The following is a 7069-nucleotide window of genomic DNA, read 5'->3' on the forward strand; positions in this document are numbered from 1 at the left end:
CCCCCACTCCCAAAAATTGTGACCACCCATCTTGTAAGTTGTTTACCTCCTTTTGTTCCCCAAATAAAAAAAATAAACATCAAGGTAATATAGCAGGGAAAAAATGCCGAATAACTGAAGATGAAAAGCACATAAAAACATGAAATGTCTAGATTACAATTAAGTTAGCTTTTAAAAAGACTCTTTTTTCTTTAAAAAGTTGTCGTGAACAGAGCTCTAAAAGTTATTTTTTATAGATCTTTATTTTTCTGTCGAAAAAACGATTTATAATCTTTCTGAGAAATATTTTCCTTGATCAGAGTTTCTGACCATATCGCCCAAAGGATAAAATTTTGACAAGAATTTACTTTCATTTAGGATCCAAAAATATCAAAGTTGGGGGAGGGGGAGGGGGTGTACCAAGGATCAATATTTTATTTTTATTTTTATGATACTAACCATTTCATGGAGATATGGTTATAACCTTAAAGGATTCCTATAACCCTATAAAGGCTGGGGGTCCCATCTATGTATAAACCCTCTCCCTCCCAATGCATGTTGCAATGCATGTTGATAGCCCAATTTTTAAGACCAGCCTGTTGAAAAAGTTAAACTGTTAAATTTAATAGTTTTAAAAAACGTCAAAAAGGTCAAAAAATGTTGACAAATATTTTTTTACAAACAATATGATGTTATTCATGTTTTTATATTTATTTTTCAAGAGCTTTTTTAAAATGTAATTTTAAGATCTGTAGCTTAAAAATTTAGGGGATAAATTCTTAAAATTGCTATGCTTTAGAAGTAAAAAATATCTTATTTGGCAGTGTCAAAAATGAGAATACTAGGACAAAAACTAGAGGGGAGAGGGTGTCGAATCCCCCCCCCCTCCCTCCCTTGTTAATGGTTGAGTTGAAGACATAGAGAATAGAATATATAGAGAGGAATTTAATGGAAAAAAGTGTAAAACGGCCATTTTGTTGTACTGTTTCCATACTGCAGGTGTACTTCACATATTTATGCTATATAACCTGTTGAGGCCTGGAATATCATTATATAGAAAATCTAAAATTATTGCTAAAAGAAAACCAAATTATGAAATAGGCTGGTTTCATAATTGACCAATGATCATTTCACATAGACTCTATGCCTTCCACTTTACAAACGATGATTTTCCGTTATAACTATAAATCAAATGATGTTTTTATTCACCTAATTCATTAGAAAGTTTGTTTAACAGTTTAAAAAATTCGAAATTGAAGTGGATAGTCTAGGGAACATACTGTATTAATGTACTCTACTGCATATAATTTGTGAACATTTTCATGATTTGTTCACTTTGAACTCCCTTTCAGGCTGAAAGGGACTGAAAAAATTCATGGTTTCAAGAGACTCCATTAAAATCAGAAAAGTTTTACACATAGTAAAATTGTAAAATCCTCAAAAAGTTTGCTTTTTTTACACTTTACAAAATTTTGACTCTGTTCAAAGTAAGATTTTTGTATAATTTCATGAAAAAAAATTGATAAAAAATAGAAATTTTAATTACGGCAGATTGTTTTTTTATGTTTCTTAAAGCCAACAATCCTAAAATATCTAAAACTTGATAATAGCTTTGCCCAACTCTACTTTCAGCTGCTGAACTGACCATATGCTATTAATCCAAGCTGAAAGTTTATCTCAAATCCATTTTCTCGGATAGCTGTAAGAAACAGTTTCTTCTAAAACTGAAAATTTGAAATATCTTGTTCACATTGGAATAACCAAAGAATTATAATGTAATTATAGTTATTTCAGAGGTGTACTGCAGTGTACTGTCTCTGGGCGGTAATGTAAACACAAAACGGATGGCACAGCCTGACATGGGATCATTCATTCACATAAAAAATCAATGAAATATTCTGGTCATATAAATCTATTATGTGAATTTTCAAGATTATTAAAATGTAATGCTTTTAACATCCTCGGATACAACGACCGAACATTTTTGCGATACGTTTTATTAGCTGGAAACCCTAATTTAAGGTCACTTTCGGATTTTAGCTCACTTTTAAAGCTACAAAAAAAAACAATATCTTCCTGCTTATTACTTACTCAAAAAAAGCTTTAAAGGGTCCGCTGTGAATCGATTGGGGAAACTAAAAATTACGCCAAATGCCCCTTTAAGTCTAACAGTCGTCTTCCTATTTAACACATCTTGATGGGCCTCACTGCAGAATTTTACAGGAAAGGCTTTTGAAATTCAGACTTGAAGCGCTCTGAATTTTAGTTGTCCTTCAGGGTTAACCTCCGTTGGTTCTAAAGTTTCATTAGAATTATGCAAATATATAATTTGAATAATTTGTTTAAATTCCTGTTTTATGTTTTCATTTAGGAAATATATATTCAGCGCATTTAGCCAATTGTGATCCCTGGAAAAAAATTCGCACTAATTTTCGGAAATTGTACGCTTGCCATGCTTTGTTTATAAAATAAAGTCTGTTGTGTATTTAAATGTATGATTATTTATAACGTACGAAACCCTTGACCGAGTTGCCTCAAATTCGCAAATAAAAAAAAAAATTAAATAAATAAAAAATTACTTACAGTATTTGTAAACATTCATTTTAAACTTTAAAGTATTTGCAAATTCTCCCTTTACACTAACCATATGTATTTTCAAACATTTGCTTTAAACTAACTTACAGAGTTTCAGTATTTGCAAATATTCCCTTTAAGTTTCAATATTTTCAAATATTCCCTTTAAGTTACAGTATTTTCAAATATTCACTTAAAGTTTCAGTATTTGCAAACATTCCCTTTAAGTTTCAATATTTTCAAATATTCCCTTTAAGTTACAGTATTTGCAAATATTCACTTTAAGTTACAGTATTTGCAAATATTCCCTTTAAGTTTCAGTATTTTCAAATATTCCCTTTAAGTTACAGTATTTGCAAATATTCTCTTTAAGTTACATTATTTGCAAATATTCCCTTTAAGTTACAGTATTTGCAAATATTCCCTTTAAGTTACAGTATTTGCAAATATTCCCTTTAAGTTTCAATATTTTCAAATATTCCCTTTAATTTACAGTATTTTCAAATATTCCCTTTAAGTTATAGTATTTTTTTCAAATATTCCCTTTCAGTCGGAATGTAAAAAGTTTTTGCGGATTTTCTCTTCTATTGGTTGGATCGCAAATACGGATGTGCTAATGTGGATTATGCTAATTTTTTATCATTTTTCAATCCAGCCAATCTTACAAAAAGGTTTCAAGGTATTATTCCATATTGTTATCTTCATATCGTACGGGGATATTTTCAGAGATATATTTAAAGTAGGATTTATACATTTTCAATTTAATTTTTATTCGGAATCTATTTGATGAATCTCCCAATAACAAGTTATATTAAAAACCGGTTAACATTTTGTTGCCTTTTCTGAAAGAAATAAAGAAATAGCAGTACAAATAAGTCAAGCATTTGTTCACTTCATAATTTGTTCAAAAATGAATAAAGAACAGTTTTATGTAAAAATATAAATACAATTGCAGATGATTGTAATGTGTTAGTGGACAATTTGTCCAAAAATTTTGTCAAACAAAATTTAACTTTTCAAAGTTACCAGATGATTATAATTGGAAAATACCTCTCATTTATCAACTGCTAGATCTAAGATCAAACAGTTAGAAAAACGATTTTAACTATTATGAATTTAATGATATAATTTGTTTTTTTATGAACTGACAAACAAGTGATATTCTATATTTACATATGTTCCTTGTTTAAATTATGTCTTTGTCTTAATTTATTGTATTTATTGTTAGACATCTAATCCAATGTTTTAACATTTGCCGATATCCATTAAAGTATTCCGATACTCTTTAAAGGTCCTTAAAAGCAAATTTTAAATATACTGAAATTTTGAAACTATTTTCTCTGCTTTTCTTGTGCATAGTTTATAGATGCAAATCTTAAAATGGATTTTGTGCAGTTAGAATTTATAAATCCTTTAATCTGTGCACTCTGCATTCCAGTTCATATGTGATTTATCTTTAAAGGGAGTGACCGGCTATGTAAGGTAGTTGAACTGAGGACGCAGTGTTGTGGAAAACTTCTGTAGTATTCATTTGAGACATATTTCACTTTTTAAAAGTCTGTAAATCCTGAGTTTGAGCGCAAAATCGACGTTCAAAACTCCTGATTTGGGGGTGGATACACTTTCAAAATAAAATGTAAAAATATTCTATAAACTACAGACGTCATGTATAGGAACATTTTGAGAAAATAAAAATTAATCTTATCATCGAAAATAAGTAATCTTGTTCAATTATTAGTTTCTATTATCTCATTATTCTAGTTTATCGTTATTCACAAAGACGTTCGCAAATTTTCTATGATTATTATTGAAAAGACGACATTTAAAGTATTTGAAGATATCTGCGAATAAATTCAAAGAAAATTAGAAATTCAATATAATAATGAAAACGAAATAATCGATTTTAGCATTGATTTATTGACAAATTTCTTTTGTGAAATATGTTCAAATTTAATTTTTTAAGTTTTGTGTTTTTTAGCAAATCTAAACTAAATCATAAATGAAAGAATAAGGAGTCACGATTCACAACCCGGAAATTAAATTAACAACGCTATTATTACATTTTGTGAGCCATATGCACATATTATTTCAAAATATTTCCTGATATCCCAATTATTGATTCTCACCAAACATAATGTTATAAAAAGTGTTGAAGAAAGGGATGGAATATTTTGTACACTAATAATTCCTTGACTATAAAGAGACTGTTTTTTTATTACCAAAAACTCATTTAAAGTGAGCCTGGCCGGTTTACAAAGGTACAATATCAATCTTTATCTGAACAATGATTAAGCTATTGTCGGTTTACACCTTATAAGTTATAAAGGCTGAAATTCTGTAAGTTACGTTCTTTGTCTCAGTTTTATAAAATCCGCAAATATAACGAGCAAATATAAGACAAAGGTCTAAAGAGTTTAGTTATTAATTGGACATACCCCTCGATAAAAAGATAAAAAGAAGGCCCCATGAAACTACAACTGCAGTCCCTGTAATCAATCCAGTTATATAGCAAAATAGTTCTTATGTAAACCGAATATTTGAATGTTATAAAATAAATAATTTGAACCTTTAGGTTGCATATCTTTGTTTTTGACTATGGGACTGGTTAGCAATCGCTTCAAAATTTATATGACTCCAGATATTTTTAACCCTAANGGCTCACAACTCGATCACTTTTTTTGCTCTATTACTCTCATTGGTAACAGTTTTTCCATTCAACATAATTTTTTACTTTCGCCCAAAAAAATAGTACAAATTTTTTTCCGGATGGATTGGGTGCAGGACGGTCGAAAGGCCGATCGATGTTTAATAGTACCATAACTTTCGTTATTGTTTGAGGTACAGATAATAATCTTGGTGGGTTCTATTAATTCCAGAATCTGCAAATTTTAAAAATACAAAATTATTTTTTATTTTAGTTTTCTAACTAGATATATCTGGATTTCGGCCATCAGAACCTATAGTTGAGTGGTTCTGAAAAATGAAAACTGTGGTTTTGTTCATGTCATCCTTCCCTCCACAGTTCTCTGTTTAAACCTGTAAAACAGCTTTCTAATCTGATACCAGCTCTTCAACTACAGGGTGCGCCGGGATTCAAGGCAGCTCTTCAACTACAGGGGGCGCAGGGATTCAAGGCCTAGTCCAGATGTGATTAAAGGCCGAGTCCACGAATTAAAGGAAAGTTCAGATACTATTACAGGGTGTCAAGGTATTCAAGGCCTATTATATATAAGAGTACAGGGTGTGCATGGATTTAAGTCTATTTTCAAGGTAAGATTTGCTATATGATAACAGGGTGTCAAGGTATTCAAGGCCTATCACAGACAAGAGTACAGGGTGTGCATGGATTATTATTAATGATCTGATATGAATACAGGGTAGTATAGGCTATGTGATGAAAGGATGCTAAGAGATATTGTTCCTTGTCCACATATGATTACAGAGTCTAAATATATCTCACCTACACCTTTTATTCTACTCCTCCCTCTGTAAAAATAAACCATTTTTGTTTCTTTATAAGTACAAAATAAATGAACTTTTTATTTTCTTTATATTGGGGAACTCGGTGTGTTTATTCTATCCCCCCCCCCCTGTAGTGAAACTAAGTGAATTTATTCAGCTCCCCTCTGCAGTAAATCTATATAAATCCTGTATGATATTGTATGAGAGACACACAGGTTCCATCTTTACACACAAACACAATGATAGGCCTTAACAGGTATTAAAGGTATTTGGTTCGTTGTTCCAGGTTCGTTTTGGGTTAGTTTTTCCATAGTTTTTTGTCTATATTTTCTTTCATGATCCAAATATGGCAAAATGTAAGAAAACCTTTTTTTTCAAATATTTTTTTCTCAGCCTTTGCTTTCTTACATTTTGTCCACTTCGAACAGAAAATACAAGCAGACAAAAACGATTCAAACGCCATGAAAAACAAGACAAAACGAATATACGTTAAAACCGACCGTTTTCTATTCTCAGAGAAGTTCTTAAAATTAAAATTTTTTAGTAATGAAAAAAAATTCATATGTTCAAAGTAGAAATTCTTTGTACGTCCGATCATAACTCATGAATCCTTGGCCGATTTGCCTCAATTATTGATTGTTGAATTAAAGATTCACAAATTTTTAGCTTAGTTTTAAAATTCTAATAATTGAGTGGGTCTTTTTTGTTAGGGAAAGTTAAGATTTGTAGAAAAAACTGGTTTCCCAAGCCTGAGGTTAATTATTACAAAATTATTAATTATAAAAATGTTTTAGCTTTGTTACTTTATCAGTTCTTCTGTTCGGTTCAGTTGTATCCTACCCTGATCATGCAGGTTAGAACTTATAGTCTTATCCTTTAATTTATTTGATACAACTATCCATTTCTCATGTTTTTGAACGATATATAAATCCCTTCCCTATACTTTGATATAAATAAGACTCTTTTATGTACTTTGAGACCAATTCGTCCCCCACCCCTCATAAATTTTTAGATCTAAAGCCCCCATTATTCATGTACTTTAAGATCAAAAGCC

The 7069-nt window shown here is 30.4% G+C and overlaps 1 long non-coding RNA gene across 1 annotated transcript; it reads left to right on the forward strand.

Annotated features, from left to right (window-relative positions):
• Positions 1-6168: 6168 nt before the first annotated feature.
• LOC111714826 (uncharacterized) lies at positions 6169-6868 on the forward strand. The gene is made up of 2 exons (XR_002768086.1): positions 6169-6271; positions 6810-6868. It is a non-coding gene; the product is annotated as an uncharacterized LOC111714826 (long non-coding RNA).
• The last annotated feature ends 201 nt before the right edge of the window (positions 6869-7069 follow it).

Source organism: Eurytemora carolleeae, unplaced genomic scaffold (assembly GCF_000591075.1).
Source record: "Eurytemora carolleeae unplaced genomic scaffold, Eaff_2.0 scaffold1655, whole genome shotgun sequence".
Classification (NCBI taxonomy): Eukaryota; Metazoa; Arthropoda; class Copepoda; order Calanoida; family Temoridae; genus Eurytemora; species Eurytemora carolleeae.